The following is a 22,675-nucleotide window of genomic DNA, read 5'->3' as shown; positions in this document are numbered from 1 at the left end:
GAAGACAAACTTAACCTTGGGTCAGATGCATAAAACTCAGCTGTCAAACTCTGAGTATAACAAGAAATTGGTGTAATGCTTATCCTTGTAGAAACTCATAATGGAATAACTGTGGATAATATAATAATCAGCCTATAATGTAATATAAATGTTGAGTGAATAATATAATACATTTTAGTTATTACATTTGATGCAATTTGTTACATAATGAGTTAAGTGCCATTTTTTTGTAAATAGAAAATGTAATAATTTGACATATATTGTAACAAATTGAAATCTAATACTTTAAGGTCCAGTATGTATTTGATATACAGCACTATACTGTATATTCATCCTGGTCTGCAATTCAATTCAGTTGTGCCCTATGTATTTAAACGTGTATGGGTTGCCAATCAAATTCAAACCAATGATTGCAGATTGTTCCTTTATAAAAGACTTGAAATGCATATATCAAATACGGACTGAACCTTATGGCATTCAATTTTAATTTGTAACAATATATGTTGAGTTACTAAATGTTTTGTCTTATTTTATTCACTCACCGATTTTATTACAAGGCAGATTGTTACAATACATCAGTTACATTGCGTATTGTGTTATTGCATTATATGTTTCTACAATCCTCCAGGAAAAGAGTGTGCTTACTGTGTGGATTATTTACGTGAAACAAGATGCTGAACACATAAATTAACTGTTGAAATATGGAATAACTAAACTGAACTATTGAATATTATTTAAATATATGAGAGAATATACATACAATATATGTCTAAATACCCCTATGACAACTTTTTGTTATATATATTTATCTAACTGGCCAGATGTTGTTTCCAAATGTGAAAAACCCAATAAAAATGTAATTATACTTCACTCCACTTCACTCCCACAGTTAGCTATACATTGCATTGCAGCATCTCTATATGCTCCACCAGTTATTAGACATGTCAATATCAAAAACAGCAAAGAAGTACAATTTCAGTGAATGTCCCCATTGCACCGGTAACGTCATTCAACTATGCAACTATCCCAGAGCAGCCGTCTGTACACACAATTATAGGTTAGAAATAATCAATGATAAGTAATGAGTTAGTTTATAACTTGCATATTGACTCCCTGCAAAACAGGTACAATAAGGGATAATATAAAAAAAAAAGTAAATACAAGAGAAAAATTAAATGAAGCCAAATGGAAAATCTGATGAAATTAAAAGATTAATAACATTGAGCCCAAAAAAGCAATTAATTCACAGTTAAAAAATGTGCCTTTGGCTTATAATAGATGTGTAGACTGCAAAAAATAATATGAGCATATGGGCTCACCATATTAATAAGAGAGTGTATCATATTAGATATATTTCATTATTTATCTCCCTCTCTAGAAAACTGAATATTTGCTGTTCTTAAGGTAATCACATTCTCACTGCACAGTCTTCTCTTATAATTACCAGTTAATTAATTTTGGAAACTGTGTATGCATTGCTAATACAGGTGACACCAGGCCTGGGACCAGAGATTAGGGGGGAAAGTACATGCACTTTGTGCTGCGTGGCAGCAACATGTCGGAGAATAAAGAAACGGGCCCGCAGTGACGGAGCTGGAAGGCTCTGAACTCCACTTTCAGATCTGTTCGTAGGAAAGAGATGATGATTGGTCTGAAGGCTCTGGCAGAAGATATTTATCATGCCGATAAGCTTCGTCAATGGGCTGAAATGCGGCGTGAAGTAGCTCATCAGACGAACCTGCTTGAGCTCTCCCTGGGCGGTCACTCTCCTCTCAATGAACTCCTCAGTCAGAGGCAATTGAGTGTATGCATCATCACATGCAGCTTCAAGGGGATGCAGGGCCTAATGTGATACGATTTGCATACACGGTTTTGCAAGACTTTCTCGCAACGAGAGCCCCGGTCTAAAAATACCATTCATATAGTGAAAGAAGAGAAGCAGTCCATTTATATTCGAGACATTCGGTGGCGCAAAAGGTTGTAGAGGAATCCGGGCTGACATTTGAATACACGGTCTGCTTCTCAATTCTCTCCTGTAGCCTTTTTTCTAGGGCATTTTCACCAGACTTTATATTGAGCTCATGCGCCTCTAACACGGCACCTGATCGATATGTTATTGCAGCATTGTCAGGGACATATCTGCCATTTAGATTCCAGCCGGGCAGCATGACATTCCTCCCTCCTCGCCACAGAGGGGTCTGTTCGGCTGAGTTTTTTTGTGCAAAATTGGAAATCTCTGGGGGTGACAACACAGGCGTATTAATAAAGCTACAGCCTCATTCTCCGAAAGGTTGTCACCTGGACGAAGATTTGCTGCAGGGGCAGAAAAGCAAGGGTGGCGGAGTTGGCGTCCGCTCTCCCCGGGAAACGAGAGAGTGAACGCAGCATTAAAAATCCTTTAATTTGCTAATTGCAGCAAACGATTTCCCCAGCCAATTATCCAAATGCCACGGTGAAACATTGCAAGACTTTCCTGAAAGTGCTTGGTATCATGCCTCATGCATTGGTAATAGCAAAATGGGGAGTGCAAATTGCCTCTTTTTTCCTTCTCTCCATCAGAGTTTTCAAATTGTTCAAGCTGCCTTTCCCATTTATCTTTAATGCCAGCTGATCCCCTATTGTGTGAAAATATCACTCTTCAACAACTGTAGATCTGTCTGTATGAGCAGGAAAGAAAACATAATGACATGCTGGGAGAAATTACACAGTGATGTAAAATTCAGTTATGCTGTTGTTGTTGTTGGAAGCCATAATATGATACATTTCTTCTTTTTCTCTGAGCCATATTTATATATTTCATTACATGCATCCAATAGCTGACCAGATTGATCTGATACAACTGCTCCTTTTTCCTCTGAGGTCTGGGAAATGTATACCATCATTTGATTTTTTTTTTTTATTTAACACTCTGAGACCCACGATAGACCCATTTTGCCTTTTTTAGGAGCTAGCAGTTCAACAGTAGATGTCACATAGAAGTGGTGTACATCATCTGAAAACTGGGAACCTGAAGATTTAGTTGAGATGCAGCTCAGCACTGGGTCAAGTTGTTTTACTCATTAATAAGAAATACAAAATAATTAGGCTAATTATTGAAATAGATTGTAAATGTGTATAATGGTTAAGAAAATGATGATAGAAGTATATGATGGCCATCCACATGCTCTATTATATGTCATAAATTGTTTCAGCAATTTTTGGGTTGATACCATTTGTTATACAGATTTAGTGCTACATTTTACCTTTTTTTATCATTTGAGAATTGATTTAAATCATCAATAATCCCTATAAAATACCACATTAAGACACCAAGACCTTGAGGAACACCATAGAGAAAGTCATGCTGTGATTTGGTATAAAAAACATTTGACATTTGGAGATTTCTGCAAGAATTGCATTTTTTGGCGATTGGATGGCGAGCACTTCTGTTCTGGAAACTGCTCAGAAACCCCCTTATTGTCAATCTACCTAGGAAAGCATCCATCCTTTGAATGCTTTAGATCTTTAGTTAGTGTTTGTAAAGTTTTATGAGGCTGTGATTATCCTAGAGGTCACCATAGGTCATTTTATATAGCGAGGTCAAGTTTAAAAAATGGTCTCACTAAAATGAAATGGCTACTATGGGGACTAACATCATCACACAGTTACACAATAGAGTTGGAGTCATTGGATCCACAAGAGCCTCAACTTTACTGTGATACCCAATTTATGTAATTCCAAAAACTTTTTAGGGACCCCAGTATGCAGAAATATTCAAACACACCATTCTTAGAATAGGCAAAAATAACATGTCTGTCCTTTACTCCAAAGGTTTGCGATGGATTTCAATGACATTTTTTGGGGGTCTGGAGTTTAGCACAATGAACACAATGAACAATCCATTTGATTTTGGTGGCGATCCGGATCATGATCCGGATTCAGGAATTTTTTTAAGAATTCCGATCAGCCTGAGCATTAAGACCACAGGGTATAACTGTGTAACTGATGACGCATGACCACACCTTCTTCCTCCTTCTGAGAGCAGAGAGATACGTGTGTGGATGTGTGGCGAGACATCAAGGTGCGGGATCTGCTGGCCGTCCGCGGTGAGAAAGAGAAAAGCCGTAGGCGAAACACACCGTGTTAATAATAAGCCGACCACCTCACGGTACCGCCAGTTGTGAGCTGTGATCTGTTTTTAAAGTCAAGCACCTTGGTGGAGGTATGCGCTCTCCGAGTGCCATTCTAGTTTCATATGATATTTGTATCTTCACTCAAGCTCTAAAACTAAATCGCTACAGCCCCTGAAATACAGTACAGTCGGTTGGGATGGGGGGTCTCAAGAGGTTATTTTTTTTTTTACAGTGTATCATTGTAAAATGCTGAATAATAGTCTCCAAAAATGCTGAAAGTGAACAACTGTGCATCTCTCTTTATACTGTCATTAGAAATTCTCTCAACAACTACGCCATTTTTTTTCTCTTCCTTCCTTTTCATGGTACCCTTGGTGTCAAGGGCTCCCGCAGTCATATTAGCTTGTCAAGGCAAGCCTTTTGATCTATCTCCCCGTTTTAAAATAAACAATTCTGAGACAGTTTCAGGCTGGGAGAGAAAATGCACCTAAATCAGCAAATAAGAAGATCTGCAGTGCCGTTGAGCGAAGGCAGCTTTGCGCAGCTAGATTGACAGCGCATAGATTGGGGGAAAACATGTCTCATTTTTGATTGGCATCAGGACAAAACATTTAAAGGCTTTTTTTTTTTCTCCTCCTCCTGCTGCTTCCCCCGAAAGCTCTTTATATACACTGTGTGGGCTCCATCCCCTCTGCTGCAGGGTCAAACTAATTCTGCATTTGTTATATTTGAGGAAATTGCTGGCGGATTGGAGGTAAAGTGCTTGTAGCAGGAGATCGGGGGAATGTGATCCTAAGGGCCGAGGTGCAGCGTCTGAATACAAAGGAGACTGCGGCGTCGTGTTGACTCAAATTTGAGGTGTTAGTGTTTGTCCCATTAATCCCCGATGCCGATAACCTCCGGTCTGAGCCAACTCCAGCCTCCTTATCGAGGGCTTTGTAGATATTAATCTTCACAATGTCTGTTGGTGTTGTTGTCACATTAAAGAGAGCAACAGGATATGTTAAAGTAACCTCTCTGCCAAGGCCCAAAGAGGATAGTAATGTCACAGAACAGATGCTGTATGAGAGAATTATGCTTTTATTTTCGGTTTGTTCACGTCTGCTGTACATTTTACAATAATTATATGAAGCTAGAGGTGTTTTTGGCACGTCTCGTATAACTGTCTAAACTGTATTCTGTCTGAAACGTATTTATATATATATATATAGTTTTTAAAGAGTGCTTATCACCGTTTTACTCCAGGTTGGAGAGCTAAACTCAACAAGAAGCAGATGGTTAGGAAAAGCATGTAGTTAATTATACTACATCAACTTTGCATTTCTGAAAGAAAACTGTGGAACTCATGCAGCATTTCATATATTATCATCCTCAGAGCGCTCTCTCTCTATGTCTTTGCTGTTTCTCTCTCTCTCTCTGTGTGTGTCTCTCTGCTCTACCATCTGTAATGAGCTAAGCAGGGGAGTGTAAGCAGCTTCTTAGATAATGAGGCACAATTCCCCGGGGAGTCAAGCTGGGCCCACAACTTTAATATACCATTTCTTCATCCTGAAAATGAAAGCAATCAGAAACGGAGAGACCGAGCACGGAGAGATGCATGCGGCTCGAGTGTCAAGAGGAGCCTCCTACAGTATCTCCGTTCGGATCTGAAGCCTCCATCCGCAAAACACGATTTAGACAAATGGCTTGATAGTGCAAAAATACTTATTGGTATTGCCCAATTGAGGGATACAAATGCTTTCTGAGTCTGGCAGATTCAGACAATTTTAAAACAAAAAGTGCTCTAACAGGCGCCCAAACCACAGAGCATCCATTTTTCATTACATGCTGTACCAAGTAATGATAGTCACATTTGTGCTTCTACCACTTTACAAATAGCACTAAATGCATTTGGAAAAGTCCCCAGCCGCAATGCATCGCAGATACATAAATGCTATAGTTTATTTTATGGTTGGAGATAGCGGCTCGGCAGTCTACCTCAGCACTGGGAGCCGAGACCTCTCCGGCTTTTCTTGGAAGATATCTCCATAATAGCCTCATTATTCAACTGTGAGCCCAGGCACACTCAGGCTGAAGTAATGAGCCCCTCACTAGTTGCTGAGTATCACCTTTTCCGCGAGAGGTTGCATGGAGAATGCATCCTGATTAGAAGTGCTGTTTAGCCATTTTGTAGCAGAAATGCATGCAGTAAAGGTCATGATCTTCATTTTAATTTTTTTTTTCTTTCCATTAAAATCGAGGACAAGAACAATTGCAGCAAAAGTCCCAGCCGGGGACTGAAATGCGTTGTAAATAATTCAAGCAATGGTTCACCAGTATGTGCAGCTGGTAGTCTTATACTCTCATTATGAAAAGTCCTCATGTGTTTTTTTCTGTCTCACACATGAGACCTGACCGACCGCTGCCAGTGAGGACAAAAAGTAAAAAAAATGCTCTCCAATATGCTCCCATTGTGTTTATATTTTGACTGACAAAATTATGTTGTGTTTTTCAGTTTGTTTAGAAAAAGTGTTTGGGAAAAAAACAAGTACTGCACTTAAAATGTTATGGTACATGTATTTCCCTATCTCATATGCTACTTTATCTACCTCACTAAATTTCAAAGGGAGATAGCCACAGTTACCAATTGTTTTGCAGATCAATATTTCAACATATAAGATTGCAACATTTTACGTATTGTTGTTAATCAAACTGACCAGCATATAATAGTGTATTATTGATATATACATTATATAAAGTAATTCAAATCAAGCCCAGCACAAGGTATCACTAATAAGGCACACTTCATAAACGATTAATCTGTTAACTTTAACTAATGGCTTTACTAATGGTAAATACATTGTTTATTAAGTCTTTTGGACTTAATCATAAAACAATAAAAACAATGTCTGGGTTAAAAAAAAATTTTTTGCTGGTCCTCCTCTAGCATAATGTGCCTTAATGGAATAGTTTTGGGGAAAACACCATTAAAGCCCTCCTCCAGTGTATTTTGTTTTTTGACACAAATTAACTCTCATGAACTGAAAACACATTGTAAAGGGTTAAAGTTGTAAGATGAAAACATGGACAACTCCCAGACCGGATCAAACAAAATGCGACTTGTCAATCACAAGGTAGCCACGCCCTAAAGCATACCCTGCTTTATGGTCTATTTACTCTAAATGGGACCATAATTTACTAAATGAACATCATGCTGTATGGAAGAAGACGTGAAACTAGTGATTGAGACCATAAACTCATGTTTACAATGTTTACTGAGGTAATAAATCAAGTGAGAAGTAGGGTCATTTTCTCATAGACTTCTATACAATCAGACTTATTTTTGCAACCAGAGGAGTCGCCCCCTGCTGGCTATTAGAAAGAATGCAAGTTTAAGGCACTTTCGCATTGGCTTCACTTTTCAGACCCCGGAGTTGCCCACTGGATCAAACAAACAATATATCATATTAATTAGTGAACTTTAGAGGTGCTGGAAGGAAGATTTTATGCTTTTGGACAGAATAAACATATATCGCTGTCAAGTTTTCCATTAATGTGAAAACTACATCCCTTTTTATTGCAGTGAAAAATCATTTTGAGTTTTGTTTCATATATAAAAGTGGAAACAGTTTGTAAGGGTTTATCAGAAATTCCCTCTTTAGTCTCTCAGCCTCTGTGTCGGTGGTCTGTGAACGTGTTTGACAGACTGCTGAGCTGGAAGGGCACAGAGAAACAAAGTAAACACAAAAGGTGACCCCGAATAGTTGACTATTCTATGATTCAATCTAAGGAGCCTGATTTGACTCCCAATCTCACAGTTGTATGGTTATATGGGGGTGCTGAATGTCTGATTTTACATAGAATTGCTTGGTTTCTCCCAATAAATCATGATATATACCCAATGTTTGTTGTTTTTACTATTTTATAGCGATACATAAAACTCAAACAGGGGGGATAAATGAGAAAAAAAAACACGATTCGACGATCAGTCGACAGGACTTTACCAATCAGATTCAACCATGTAAATTGTTAGTCGGGGACACCCCTGGTAAACACACTTGTAGCTTACAAGCCAATGGAGGACATTCTGTGTTTTGTTGGCAGGGGTGTTGAAGAATAAAGACAATTTAATTTAGCATCTAACAGATGTTGGCATTTTCAGGTAAGATTTTAAGGTGCACAGCTGACAGCTAATTAGTTAACAAGCCTGCAAGCTGATGCTGGCAGTGATCTTTTCTTCAGAAGATGATTGGTTGATGTACAGTTTAAGAGCCAAGACGCAACATAAGACATGCCCATGTTTGTAGATAAGGAGGAGGTATTACTGTGGCAGAATACTGTCTGGCTGATAGTCAGTGTCACCGTCAGCCAACATGGTTTTATACACATACAATTTAACTGTATGTATTGACTATATGCCAACAAGTCTCCCATATACAAAGATGGGGAACCCACGTCATTTTGACTGCAAGATAGGGGGCGCCATCATGGAATCAACAAATATTTAATATAAATTTCCTTTTTTGCTGTAGCAGACAAAAAAATCATGCAGTTTAGTTGATTGTCAGTTGGACTTTAAAGGACCAATATGTAATATATTTACTGTACTAAATCATAAAATGATCATGATATGTCATCAGAGATGAAGGAAACATGCTGAATTGAAATACTGGCTTCTCTGACGACATTTGAAATTCCGTAACGTGTTTTTGTTTTGGATCTGTGTGATCCTGTCCACTGCCCATTTCGACACCCCGTTGCTACATATGTAACAAACTGGCATGCAAACGCAGCCTTTTGCAGCCATGGACGCAAGCTAACTAACTGGATCAACAGAGATAACGTAACATTAGATTCTACCCGACCTGAAAAGCCTCGGCAAATCTCTCTGTGGTCCGTGTGTAGCTGGGTTATCAAGGCAGCAAGTATTTGAGACACACAGCCGGTGAAGTGATTCCGACTACATGGCCAGAGGCTAGTGCGGTCGTGTCTACAAGGTAACCCTCAAAACATTGCGAAAACGTGCGCTAACTGGTCTCCAATGTTTTGATTTCAGCAGTTCAACAATAATATTTCAAAATAGCTCAATTATGATCAGCAAGAGCAATACAATTTTGGGTACCATTTTATAATAATGCACGCTTTATTAAGGGTTTATGAAGATGAAATTAATGTCCTTATGAATACTGATATTGTAGATCCACTATAAGCCATTAACCAGGGCACCTCCTGGGTTGCTAGGTTGTGGAAACTCCATCTTTCTGGTTTTTATCTTCCTTCAGTACATTGTTTAAATTGTTTGAGAAATGTATCACCTTATATTGCCTTTGATACTTTTAGTACATTTTGCTACTTTCTTACTTAGAGTGTTTTTACACGGTAGTTTTGCTCCATAACTGTCTATTTCAACACTGCACTGTTTTATTTGGTAAATAGATTCAAGAGTTGGTTGAGATTCAGCCTTCGAAAATTCAATCCCCCCCCAAAAAAATTAGCATCCCCAAACTGGAGAAAAGAAATGTGTGGTTGTTTACTTCAAGAAATTAAGAAGAGCTACTATCAGTGAGTTTGCAGACACTGAATCTGAATTCATTGCATCTGGGCTATGACCAAGATGGCACCAGCCAGCCTGCTAATGCGATGCACAGCTATAACGGCATCACACTAATTAATGATCATGGTTCTGTCTTTCGGCTTTGTCTAATCCTCAAGAGAATGTCACACACTGCTACACTTCCCACATGACAAAAGATGCTTAAGTCATCTCACATTACATTTTTTCCCTTTTGTATGACTTAAAGTGTCAGAAATTTACATAATCTGCCCTTGTGTAAGCATCCATTAGCACTCTTCACTCTGTGTGTGTCATTGTGCGGAGGCCCAGCTCTGGCTGTCTTGGAGCCGTGGTCCCTGCTTGCCACCTGTGTCCCAGTATAGCAGGAACATGACAGATAGCACCGCTGTCAGGCCCTGGGGCCCTCTCAATTCATGATAGATACCCTAACACAGACTCCTGCTTGTTGTGCCTCGGGTTACCACCACAGACCTGGGGGGGTCCTAATTAACCTGTGGTTGGAACACGCTCCGACAGGATGTGTTTACAAATGCAAGGTCACCGCGTCCCAGTGGTTCTCTCAACTACACATCGTATGCTGCTATCACATGCACCTATATACTGTAAATGTACATGCATACAGGAAATATATTCCGATTTTTGCAGCTATTTTTGAATATTTGTTTAAACTTTTGGGATTGAATGTTATCCTTATCTATTCCTGGATTCACACTATATCTAATAGCAGTCATAGATGGTGCAAATGTACCTTTTCTGTTTGCTTTCAACATATTTTTGTAAGGTAACGTGTCGAGTCAATATCTCAAAGGGCTTTACAGAACCACAACAGTAACGGTTCACGACCTACCTCAAGCTCTTGTAAGAAGACATGGAAAAACTCAACCAGAAAAAAAAGAAAAGAAAATGTAGGACGTAAAGAAAATAAATGGAGGTATCCTCAGGAGAGGCAACCCAAAGACAGACGGCGGGTTGTGCAGTAGAAGCCGTGGGTGGATAAAACAGACAATGTGCAACATGTATTCTTGTCTAAGACAAAGGTAACTGAGAAACAGTCTGCTGAGATGGGTCCTTCGAAAATGTCCATTAAAGCTACAGTTGGTAACTTTAATAAAAATAACCTTTTGGCATATTTGCTCGAACTTTCACTATATCATTGACAGTAGTACATGAGACAGATAACCTGGTTCCTCTGCCTCCTCTTAGTGCTCCTAATGGCATTTGTAGGATTCCACCGTGCCCAAAGACAAAAAAATGAATCAGAGCCGAGGCATAACACCCTACTGTTGATGGTCCTATAAACAAAATGTTACATATCCAAATATTTTTTTTCCACGCTCTCATGATGAAATTCTATACCATATTTTATATTTTTTGTAGAGCTGTGATACATGATTAGTCCACAGTTTGGCCCTAATGGTTAATGGATTAGCTGCTTATCCATGAAAGATGCTAATCATTAGCATCTCACAATATTATGAAAGAAATGTTTAAATTGTTTAATTTATACGCAAATCTGATTATAAGAATTAGCTTATTATTTAACTTGATGATGATGTTTTGAGCAAAGTGAATGTTTAATTTACATCCTGCAAAAGAAGAGCACAAAGAAAATATTTCCAGCCAATAAATCCATTGCAGTATTTAAAGAAATCCCGCCCCGTGATTCTCCCGTCAAATCACAGCTTGGCTTTCGCCAAAGTTATCCTATGGAGGTAATTATTAATAAACAAAGATTCTATTCACTCTCAAATCATACATTCCTGATAAATATTTTGAATGCATTTCAAAAGCTGATTTTAAATCTATTTGTGAATCATGCATTGTTTACATCCATGTTAACTTGCTAGCCGTCTTTCACTGCCTTTGCTGGCGCACTGCTGCGTTTCTTGACATCCGCCACAACCGCCATCTGTAAATCAGTGGAATCGTGGGAAACCAGCAGCATGTGCGTCCTCGTGTGTGTGCACAAGAGCAAACACAATGGGGACACATTTGTAAAAACATTGTTCCATAGTACTGCTGGTGCTTAAAATCTACAGGTTACCTTTAGCTGATCCCATTGGCTTATAGTTTAGAATGATTTCTACACCAACACACGAATAACGCAACAACTCATGAATAGTGTATCCTCATACAACGGTTCATATGATATCTTACAAAAAGTAAAGTTATTCCTCATTTTTGTGCGTTTTACAGCAACTGTCCAGCAACACATGTCAATTTCCACTCGTTACATGCACACAATCTTTTCAAAATTAACTTCTGTCTTTACAGGAAACAACTTGGTTAGATTTAGGCATCACAACTACTTGGTTAGGTTTAGGAAAATATCATGGTTTGGGTTAAAATAACTTCGCTTGAAATACTTGGTTAGGTTTAGGCAACTAAACTACTGAGTAAAGTTTAGGGAAAAAACAAGATTTGGGTTAAAATAACTACGGAAGTAGTTCAAGTAGGGAAGTAAAATGACAAATAAAGCCACGATGACTTCTGGTTTCACACGGGATACGAACAGCGGTCTCCTGGGCAAAATGAACTTCCGTCTTCACAGGCAACAACTTGGTTAGGTTTAGGCAACAAAACTTATTAGTTATGTTTAGGAAAAAATCGTGGTTTGGGTTAAAATAACTACTGAAGTTACGTAACTTAAGCACGGAAGATACGTTACCAATAAATCAATGTTAACTTCTGATTTCACAGGGGATTTGAACACCGGTCTCGTCTGCAAAAGTCAGGTGTTTTTTTACTTTCCTTTTTAAGCGGCTTTTTTTCGCTCTTTATACTTCCTGGTTCACAATTACGTGGATTACATGCAAATTGATTTTGTGGGATATATATCTATTACAGTGCATTACTTTTCGTAGGTATAGCTATGAATGGTTTATGAGACCAGCCTGACAGGAAACATCCACATTTAAGAGGTAAAGGTACCAATTTATGAGGTCTTCAAACTGCAGTGTGAACAAAACCTTACAGACAACAGCTTGCACACACACACAAACACACACACACACACACAATCTCGCTAAACGTATGCTCAATCATGCATCTCTGTGCTGTCACATACACTTAACAATGCAGCCCATCATTTATTGTAGATTAATCCTCGCTCCATACAGTGTCGGGACCTGCACTTTACCTTGTTTCATCGTCATTAAAGGGAAGAGATTGAAGAGCACGGGAGTGTGCGGGAAGAGCATGGACAAAAGAGCACGGAGGCGAAAAAATATCCAGTAAATGGTGATATTGCGTGGGGAGGCAGGGAAAACTGGGTGAGGTAAAAAAGAAAAAAGAAAAAAATAATTAACCTTTGACAGATGAAAGCAACAATGGATAGGACCGGAATACACCAGGTGAAGACATACAAAGAGAATGAGATGTTCCAGGTTATACTTTAACACCTTGGTGTTCCAGTAATACTGCGATATGTGATGTTAACGTTGCAGGAACAGAACGGACTGGGGATGGAGAAAAAAGACAGCGTTTGAACCGGGTGTAAAGAGAAACAGGTGGATGGGAATAAAGACAGAGCGACTGTAGAGAGATTGAAGCTTCCTCTTTTAATGAACCCTACAGCGTTGACGCTCCCCTCCATGCTGCAGCCCCTCGCCTCTGCCCTTGCTGTCAGGACCATGTCCGAGCTGTGCAGAGCAGCGGTGACAGCTGTAGCAGAGCCCACTTTGAAGTCCGGAGTGCAGCAACAGGGTAGATAATGACCCCGCCAATCTCCTCCCACCACCACGTCTGCTGCCCCTGGCCTCTGTGCCGGCCAGAGACGGAGACCTAATGAGCATACTTTTTCTGAACAACTTTCACTGAAGGCAAATGCATTAATTCTTGATCCGCTTCCACTCTTTATAGTGCTCAGTCTTCCGAGGGAGCGAGGATGAGTCAGGGTGAGGAAAAGAGTCATTAATGCATGTTTCAGAAAAAGAACAAACAGACAAAAGTGGAGGAGACAGGACACAGAAATGGTAAGATGGTAAAAGAGATCTGCATCTTTGTTGGGCGGCGTGACAGAGAGCGAGAGAGACAAGGCTGAAAAGCACAAATGACTGCTGATATCGAAGCAAACAAGCGTCTGTCTCATCCCAAACAGTTACAAGGGGTGGCTGTCCGCTATCTGGCGTGATTAATTAATGTTTACCTACTTTAAATCCCAACCCAGGTGCCGCCCAAGGAAAGATGTTGAATGCTTCTTCATTTGGGCTGTCAGGGTTACAAAGAGGAGAGGTAATCCAAATCAGCTCTGCCAAGGACAGCTGCTTCATCACAATTATAACAAGGTGTCTGCCTGCTGCATCCATACCTGCGGCACTTCAAACAGGTCGAGGCTAATCAATGTGCAGCTCTTCCTGCCAGCGGCGGCAGCCTCACTTTTCTCCAGGAGATGTTTGATGTTAACTAAAGTTCCCGCCGTTGTTCCATTAGCGGGATCAGGTTCAATATGGCAAACTGGAACCCTCATAGTGAAATGATTCCTCATAAGAAAAGCTTCGGGGAGATGCGTGAAAAGTGAGGAATCAAGTTATTGGTGTCAGAGCTGCGGTTAAATGGTGACAGATAATAGCAATTTCTGTAGGTTTAGACCGAGCTCATTTTTACTCCCATTTCCTCCGGGTGAGGAAAAACACAATTACTGCCTCCACCACAGAGGCAACAATCATTTCATGCTTTTTTTTCTCCAGAGTTTAAACTGTCTGGCATGTTAGCATATCTTCAAACAACAGGTTATCTATGTTACTCTGTAGCTTATTTCCACATATTTGAGTCTGTTTTATCAGTGGACGTTTTTTCTGTACATCTGATGATGAATGGTCCGCTGTTGCCCTGAGAGATCTTTACCTGCAAGACACTGTATATCACATCAAAAGCAAACAAAACACAAACGCGCTATCAACTCTACCAGGAATTGTACCGTAGGGTCCATACATCATGCTATTTTAAGGCACACACATTTCAGACAGAACAAATAAAACTGAGCCCTGAGGGACGAACCAGTATGAAATGTCTCAAAACAGCTGCTGCTTTTATGTTCATACTAACCATTGTTTATCGCCTGCCTCGCATAAATTAACAATCCCCATTGCTTTTACATGAATTGTAAGGTTATGGATTATTGTATGAGATACAAACATGCTATCAGGCCAAGAACTTGACCATACAGAAGCCCTGTACGGAAGCCCTGACAGGAAAGGTGATTTTTTTTGCAAGCAATTTTGGCCAACATTAAAAAAAAAAATCAAACACAGACATAAAGATAGGACTTTGAACTAAGAGACAGGTGTTCATGTCCAAAAGTGTTATTTTCAAGTTACGTTAGTGACATTTGCACATTTGACAACTCTTACATTGTTTACGTAGGTATTTTACTTAGTTTACATAGTTATTCTAAGCCCAACCATGATGTTTTTTTCTAAACCTAACTAAGTGATTTTGTTGCCTAGACCCAACTGCGGCCATTACTGTTGTTTTGTTGCATAACCTAAACATAACCGCAATCATTTCACGATGGTAATGTCCTTAAAATGTTGTGCTATTTAAACCCCTTCCATGAGATCGGGTTGAAATATTACTTGCACTGCGATAATAACACGTTAACGCAAAATAATTTTAATGGTACTAATTTCTTTAGTGCATTAACACAATCAATCTTTCAGAGGTTGTAGCGGGTCAGTTTTAAAGCTATAGTAAAGATATTGGCATCATATAAAACTAGAAAACCTATTGAATCCATTAGTACCAACCTTGTCATACTAGCTTGTCTGCAAAGGAGGTTAAATAATGCTCCAAACTTGCGTTACATTTTGGTGAAGAAAACCTTTCATGGCCATTTTCAAAGCGGCCCCTTAACTTCTGACCTCAAGATATGTAAATATAAATGGGTTCTATGGGTACCAACAAGTCTCCTCTTTACAGACATGCCCATTTTATGACAATCACATGCAGTTTGGAGCAAGTCATAGTCAAGTCAGCACACTGACACACTGACAGCTGTTGTTGCCTGTTGGGCTTGAGTTTGCCATGAAATGATTTTTGCATTTTTATGCCAAATGCAGTACCTGTGAGGGTTTCTGGTCAATATTTGTCATTATGTTGTGTTGTTTAGCTGTAAATTGAGAAAGTTTGTGACCCGGCTGCCATGTTGAGATCAGTTGAGGAAGTACCAAGCACCACCCACCAGCTGATGTGATTAGCCAAAGTCTCTTATTTCTCAAAACACTTGAATTGCAATATGCCGAAAGGTTATTATGGAATTTAAATAACATTAAAAAAAAACATAGGAATTACTAAACTTAACCAAATATTTTTATTGCATTTTTTGTTTTGTTACAATTTACAATGTTAACCACGTCTTTAAAACTGTTTAAAACTGCGACCGTAATGCGGGAGAAAATGTGTTTCCCTCCAAAAATAATTGAGAATGCATTTTAGTTGTATGGGAACATGATTTTATAGGAGACAGGGTTGCCTGTGCTGCTCTGCTGTCTTGTAGGAGCTGGCGTGGGTCGTCAGAACATCTGGCTACACTTGAAAGGTGGGAGTGGCAAAAGGCACAAAAGAGCTAGGCTAAACGCTTTGTTGCTGGGTAGCCTCAACATCTCCTCATGGCCTCCATGCCTTTGTAGTTTAATTTGGGTTCAAATTATGTTACAGCACTCACACTCCTACTTTCATTCAACCATACATGGCTTGCACCACTGACTCCTTCTATATCTCCACACTTGTTTAGAACGAACAGTAACCTCTCTGTGTCGTCTATGGTCTCACCAGTCTACACACACATACACCCGTAGCTGCAGTAGATCCTCACAGGACGCTGATTTGTCTGTTGTCTGGCGAGCCAGACACAAACACATTACTTGAAGCCTGCGGTAAATGAAAAGTCAGGGGATCACCAAAGTCAAAAATTGTCATTTTCTAGGGCACTGGTTCCTGACCCCCACCAAGGGTCGCCAAAGTTTCAAGGGGGGGTCACAAGTCCTTCTTGATATTAAGGGGTTTAAGACAACTTTTTAAAAAAAACATACAGTTGGCTTATATCTCAGCATTTCATTCATATGTGTGAAGAAAACTAAATTAAATTGTTAATTTTAAAGTTTGGATTATTATTTAAGATATAAACAGGATAAGGACATGGTGAAGACCTGAACACAAGTTATATTCACAGAGCCTTCCCACTCTGCTAAATAGTTTCATCCTGCATTAGAAAAGAACGCAGTTAATACAACCAAAGAACTAATAGAACAATGGCCAAATGCCAAGGAGAAGAAAACACAAAATTTGTCAAAAAAAGAAGCCAATCAAGGAGGTATCAAAATAATGCAGAGAATTGTATTAAAAGTTATTTAAAATAACAGGAAAACCCATCTCTGATGCAATTTTCACAGGAAATCTGCTCAAAATTCATCCACATTTGCAGAAAACATCCTGCAGTTATTCCGTTCACTATTTGGGTTAATTGTACAGTTCATCACTTGTTCTGTACTATTATTGTTATACGTTGAATATAATATCAAATATCCTTAAAATAGTCACTTAGTCAATGATAGAAAAGATGGAAAGAGGTTTAGAACCACCAAATTTCATGGCAATTCATCAAACGGTTGTTGAGATATTTCAGTCTGGACCAGAGTCGTGGATTGATCGAACGACGGGCGGACATTGACATCCCTAAAGACCTGCCGCGAGCCAGCTAGTTAAAAATCAAATTACTTATGCGGTGATAGTATGTCAAAGAGAGGACCCTGGTTGAAGCGCTTGTGTCGGCAGCCATTCACCCCTCTGAAGCGTCCTTGAGCAAGACGCTTGATCCCGACCAGCTCCAGCTGAAACTGCACTCTCGCCTCCCTTTGGAATATATGGTGAAACGAGAATTTCCCAAAGGGGATCAATGAAGTATCACATTGTTATTATCATCCTCACACACTCCCTGAGCACAATGAAACTGCAGCACAGCCTGGGGGGAATCAAGAAAGTGGTTTTAGAGGACGTATACGGCAGCTCCACAACCATCTCCACCGACGGGCTTACTTCCTTATCAGTATTTTAATTTGTTGATGTGCAATTGGACAGACTGCAAAGCCCTCTGGAAAGCCTTCTGCTCCAGTGTCTCCGCACTGCCCAACATATGTGGCAATAGATCAAGCACCTGTTTCTGCCTGTCACATCTGCGCTCAAACCTCTGTGGCTCTTATCTGGCCGACAGTTACAGATGACCATGCATCCGGAGGCCGATGCAGATGATGAACGAGCGAGTCCGCTCTGTGTGTTACTTTCTCGCTCTTTCAGTCTTCAGATGAGCTGTGTGGGGGAGTTATTATTAAACCGTGGCATCTCTACAAGCCTGTCCAGCGGTTGAGAACACTCTGCTCTCATTAAATAAACCGAGGAGCATCGCACACACGTTTCCCACTCTCGCTTCATTTCCTACACTTTCCTCTTCTTGCACTCGTCTTTGTCATAGTTTTCTTGTTCTCTTTTCATTAGCCCTGACATCCATAAAGTGAACGCTGGGCTTCTGGATCTTCAGAGCTGGCACAGCACCACTTTGCTGTCTTGACAAGAACTCGGAGAGGAGAGCGCGGGGAGAAACATTTACTCATTCTGTTTGCAGCAAAGGGGATGGGCTCTCTGCTCTTGCTCCCTTTGATTGTAATCCTATCTAGGCCAGCACCAGACACTGGAGACTTCATTCCCTGAATCTTCATTTGCATGGATAAACAGGAGATTGGGTCCAACGGTATATAGAATGCTTTTGCCTTTCAGCTAATTCTTGCTGCTATGCATCCTACAAAAACTTCACACAGATAAAAAAAGTTGTTTCATTGTTATTTTGTTGTTGCTGTAGGGTGTTGTAAAGCAGTATGCTTTTACTTCTGCCTCCCAAAATGCTATCTTTAAATAAGTGGTGTTCATAAGTTGTTGTTCTCCCGATGCTACTGGCACAAATGCTCATGAAGGAGCGGAATACATCTTTATGCACTCTGTTTATACAGTAAAGGCTCGTCTCTACATCGACGCTCCATAAACAAATCAAAGCTAAGGAAAAAAAATACAGCAACTCTCCTATTCTTACCCAGGGAGACACAGTTTTGAAATTGGTTTCAGCAGGACTATTTTGCCGAATTCCGCTGTAGTGTATTTGATTTAATTTGTTTGTGTTTTTTGTGTATTTCAATCAAATCGAAAACCAAAGCAGTGTGAAATGAAAGCATGAATTATTCATAAATATACACTTAAGGATCACAAAAGGCTTCCGAGGCCTGCGTAGTCAGTGGACTCGCCATTCCTCTCACTATCAGCATTAGAGCCTGTGTACAGCAGCATGACAACGGTTCGTTTTCAAGTCAGGTTTCTCTCAAAAGCCTCAGAAGTCCAAATATTTTCACCATTGCAGTGCTCAGCGTCAGCGCAGTAGATGCCACAGCATGCTAAATGCTGGTGCATTTAAGTTACTGTATATCGAGAGCTTCTTCCTCCACTCTGCAGTGAAGTTGTTTAAAACGTAATGAAGAGGAGATGCATGCAAGTCAATCTTGCGCACAGCAAGCGCATGATCACTGTAGCGTGCTTCCATCATGCATATGCAGCCCTCATGCATAAGATTTCTCTCTGCACTCCCCTGTTGAGGAAGTGTCTTCCTGAGTGCCACCCCGATGACATGACGCATTATGTGACATAGCTCATCACATTTGCCCTACTTAGCATCAGCAAAGACATAAGTTATATAACATCCTAAAGAGCTCACAGTGACCTAATCTAATCCAGCGTCATATTAAAATCCTTTAGAGAAACAGTGCATACGCTTCTGATGACGTCATGACAGTTGTGATTAGTACATTTGATGTTTCTCTGAACAGCTGTTGATTTCTGCACTATCAATCAATTTCATTTCTTAAATTGCACTTCATTTTAAAATCAGGAATACTGTCAAAAAGTGTTTACTACAGGAATCAGGAATAATGACGTTGGAACCTGGGTTTGTTGGGTTTATTGCAGCTGACGGTTGGTAAGAAGTCGGTGAATTATGTGAAGTGTGTAAGACACAAGAATATACTGTTATATGTAACCATTCAAGGTCAATGCCTAACCTCAACCATTCAAGGTCAATGCCTAACCTCAACCATTCAAGGTCAATGCCTAACCTTAACCATTCAAGGTCAATGCCTAACCTTAACCATTTGAGGTCAATGCGTAACCTCAACCGTTCAAGGTCAATACCTAACCTCAACCATTCGAGGTCAATGCCTAACCTCAATCATTCAAGGTCAATACCTAACCTCAACCATTCAAGGTCATTGACTAACCGCAACCATTCGAGGTCAATGCCTAACCTCAACCATTCAAGGTCAATGTCTAACCTTAACCATTCGAGGTCAATGCCTAAACTTAACTGTCTCGTTAGAGTCTGTGCAATTTGCGTGCTACCTTCTAGACATGACAATTTAACATATCTAAATCACAATGACATCAATTTGTAGGATGTGGATTAAGATTTACATATTTTCATGCTGATATGAAGTTGTATAAGCTATGTGTGTGGGTTTTTTTTTTTACTTTTGGTTTACTTTGGAGATAAATCAACATGTTAAGACCAAAAAAATAAGTTGGCCTAAGATGCAGAGGATTTTTTGTGGTTGTTAAACCTTAGGCCTACATTAACTTTAATGACTAACTTTCTAGCGTATCAACTGATTCATAATATTGGCAAATACTATTGGATTCTTAAGGCCTTCATACACCGGCTGCGTTTTTTTTTGGGTTTTTTTCGTGTGCGATAAATTCATACCTCAGTATAATTTTCCGAACTGTTGTTTTTGTCTTGAATACTTTCATACAGAACACAAATATTATGCAGTGAAAAAGCATCGTAATTTTTTTTCAGAATGAGGTAGATTTTTCTGAGCTTTCGCACCATGAATAAAGGCATCAACCAATCAGGTTGTGCGGAACGGGTTGAGTTGTGACTATATTTATGAAACAACAACACCGAGACTCTGTAGTCCAAACCAGGATGGCAAACTTTATTACTCCTTTCAACCTTGAGAAAGGCAAACCAGATCCTCTCCTTCTGTTCTTACCTTTCACAATAACAGCCCTAGACATATAATATTTGCAAACGAGCATTTCACATTATCGTGTCATTTAGTCGTCATGCCACCATTGTGTAAAGGCCCTTACTCTACTTCAAAATGTCCAAATGTGTCCCACAGTGCATCTGAAACATGCTAATCACAAATCCTTGTGAGTGACAGTTCCCTGAAATAAAGACAGAAGAAGAAAAAGCAAAGTTAAAAGCTGGGGAGTCTTTTAGATGCATTTCAGAGAATGCTGAGGCAGTCAAGTAAAGTTTAGTTGAGAGGCCTATCATGATCGCTGGAATAAAGAGATGAGGAAAACAGCTCAATAGCATATTGACACAATCATTTAATGTCTGTCAGAGTACAAACAAGTGCTGCAGCCCTTGGGGGCACGCTCCCGGCAGTCGCCCATGTTAAATGGGATGCCTTGACATTTTCAGCTTCAGTCTTAATTTCAAATGCTTTCCATATAATAGGCGAAAACTTTTAAAACATGTCTTCTATTGACACTAAAATTACAATCTGTTGCTGTCCCCTAAATCCCCCTTGAATCCTATGGATACAACTATTTACTAATGAGCTGCAGTATCTTAAGATCCAAGGTTTCAAAAGTCCCCTGAAGAATGAAAGCAATTATTCCTACCTGTCAGCCAATGACAATAACTGATACTAGCTTATCTTGCAGTGGCTATAGCCTAATCAATATGTTATATTAACAATGGGTCACAAGATAACTGAGACGCAAAAGGGGGGCTCACATGGTAGCAAATAACGAGATTTTACACCTAAAGAGCCTCATTGTTGAGGTTCTCCAGCCACAGTTTTAATGTTTTGTTTGACTTTCGTTTTTACAGAAAAAGATTCTAAAATCTCATTGTACACTGCCTGCTCAGCACCAAACAGCAGATATGCATTTTGTGACTGGTGGACATAGTGAGAGCCAGACATTGCTCTCGCAAAACAGATCAAGCTAAAAAGAGAATGAATATTTGACATTCACCAGGTAGACAGAAATACGACTCATTATAAATTATAATGTTGGTCCGTATCTGTTGGATGTGTAAGTAGCCAACTGTTTGCTAAAACAGTTCATCATATCAATTTAAAGGGTGGTAATAAAGGTTGTGCTTTATAGCTTGTTACAGATGCCCCCAAGTGGCCAAAAATCAGTTATTAATGTACTCTATTAAAAATCTATCTTTTGAGCTTGAAATATCCCCGGTAGGTTTCACAGAAAACCCAGTTGAGTTTGCGAGCAGGTGGGTTTGTTTGGTGCCTGTTAGAGCGCCCGCTTTTCCCTTGATCAGAATCGTCAATCCTAGTGAGTATTTCACTCTCAAAAGAAAGATTTTGAATATGAGTATCACTTTAAAGCCGCATCTCACATAAAACCCATGATCTGTTTCTTCTTCATTCTTCATAGATCATTCATTGAGTCTTTCCTTGTGTGTTTTTATCAGGAGGGAAGAGGGAAAACTCTGATTGATCTAACATACAGTGTGCAATCAATGTCTCTCTCTGATGTTTTCCTAGACCTGTAAAATCTTCATGACCCTATCATGAGATTTTACAGCAGAACAGACAATAGACACATCTTAGTCTTACTCAATGTTGCAATATGGGATAGGATTGCAATATGGTTAGTGGTTGTGGCTGCTGAGGCATGGCAGACTATGATTGAGTCTTGATTGATTGCTGTAAGTACACGTTCATGCTTTTGCAGTAGTTGTCATATTGCCAGACTTTGTAAAAAAAATACAATATTATTGGTATCTGTGAACAAGTTAGGTTTTCTCAGCTTATGTGTCACCGAGCAAATTCATACATCAAATGCCAAGCTAACTGGGCCAGCTGAAAATGTTGTTGCAACATTATGTCGGTAGCTAGGAGTCACAGTAGGGTATCTATCTGGAAGCCAACTAATT

This window comes from Sebastes umbrosus, chromosome 5 (genome assembly GCF_015220745.1).
Source record: "Sebastes umbrosus isolate fSebUmb1 chromosome 5, fSebUmb1.pri, whole genome shotgun sequence".
In the NCBI taxonomy this organism is placed as follows: domain Eukaryota; kingdom Metazoa; phylum Chordata; class Actinopteri; order Perciformes; family Sebastidae; genus Sebastes; species Sebastes umbrosus.
Note: the sequence above shows the minus strand (reverse complement) of the source record.